The 1,263-nt window shown below is 42.5% G+C and overlaps 1 long non-coding RNA gene across 1 annotated transcript; it reads left to right on the top strand.

The window, feature by feature from the left end:
• The first annotated feature begins 44 nt into the window (after positions 1 to 44).
• On the top strand, positions 45 to 849 carry LOC111648708 (uncharacterized). Its single transcript, XR_002760194.2, has 3 exons — positions 45 to 124; positions 406 to 486; positions 713 to 849. It is a non-coding gene; the product is annotated as an uncharacterized LOC111648708 (long non-coding RNA).
• The last annotated feature ends 414 nt before the right edge of the window (positions 850 to 1,263 follow it).

Below are 1,263 nucleotides of genomic sequence, written 5' to 3'. Positions count from 1 at the left end.
CCTTTTGTACATGGTTTTTTTTTTTTATTTGTGTTGTGTGCTTCAGGATGCCTTGACTGATCTGACGGGGGATTCTGAACGTTTGCCTGTAGAGGAGCAGCATGGCACCTGGCTGGGCCACAAGGTGAGCGATTACTGTTTCAATCCACGCACTTAAGACACGTATGCTCTGCTGCAAAGTCTCCTCTTTCCTTAAGTTTTTCTGTTCTAGTTTCTCGTAGTTCAGTTTCAACAAGTAACAGTATCCCAGACTCTAAAGGTCATTTCAGTTGTTAATAGAAGAATAAAAACGATGGATATTTTAATAAGAGATGACGCAGACTTCCTGTCTATATTTCTTTCCCTCTCACTTTCCTCCCTCCCTCCCCTCCCAATGAATACCTTTCTTTTTCTTTCCACTCTCAGGGGATGGTTTACTCAGCAGAATACATTAAGAAGAAACTGGAACAGGAAATGATCTTGTCACAAGCCTTCGGAAGAGACTTGGTACATGACTCAGAACACTGTATAATGAATGGCGGGCTCAATATTAAACATGATCTATACTTTGTACTGTGAACTTGTGTTAACATGACTGTAGTTCTTTACCTTTACATTAACCCTAAACCCACCGTGTACAAAGAATTGCTCTACAAACTGCAGTAGAGGCAGTTGGTTGAAATGATTATCTTCAGTGTGATAACAGTGTAATGACTCTGGCTGTCCCACACAGAGCAAGGGCACCATGCACTATGGGCTGGTGATAGTCGGGCATTCTCTTGGTGCAGGCACTGCTGCTATCCTCTCCTTCCTGCTGAGACCTCAGTACCCCACACTTCACTGCTACTCTTACTCTCCACCTGGTGGCCTTCTAAGGTGAGTCAGTCCGTGTGTGTTGGATACAAAATGCAAACGGCTACAAAAGAGAAGATGAGTCTTTCTGTTTGTGTACAAGAAAGTTTTGTGCAGGAAGTTATTACAAACCGGCTTGTCACTTGTCCTGCATAAATCCCATGTGCATGTTTATACATTCTACGCATGTTTAACTCAAGTTTGAGCGTTTCATACCAGACTGCTATCACAGGAATCCAGGTCACCACTGTTTACTTGAGAGCTGGCTCTGTTGTAGCTGTTGTTCAGCTCAGTGTTAAACCTGAGAGTTATACCAGACCTAATGTAAATGTAGAGCTGTGAATTTTCAGTTCATGAGAAATAGTCCTTTCTGTTTTTACACCGGAGATTTAACATGACAATGGGAGTGATGCGTTGCCAGCTTTTATTGTG

Source organism: Seriola lalandi, unplaced genomic scaffold (assembly GCF_002814215.2).
Source record: "Seriola lalandi dorsalis isolate HSWRI2012SDOR001 ecotype SW California unplaced genomic scaffold, Sedor1 jcf7180002046580, whole genome shotgun sequence".
Classification (NCBI taxonomy): domain Eukaryota; kingdom Metazoa; phylum Chordata; class Actinopteri; order Carangiformes; family Carangidae; genus Seriola; species Seriola lalandi.
This window is presented reverse-complemented; position numbering and strand designations above follow the sequence as displayed.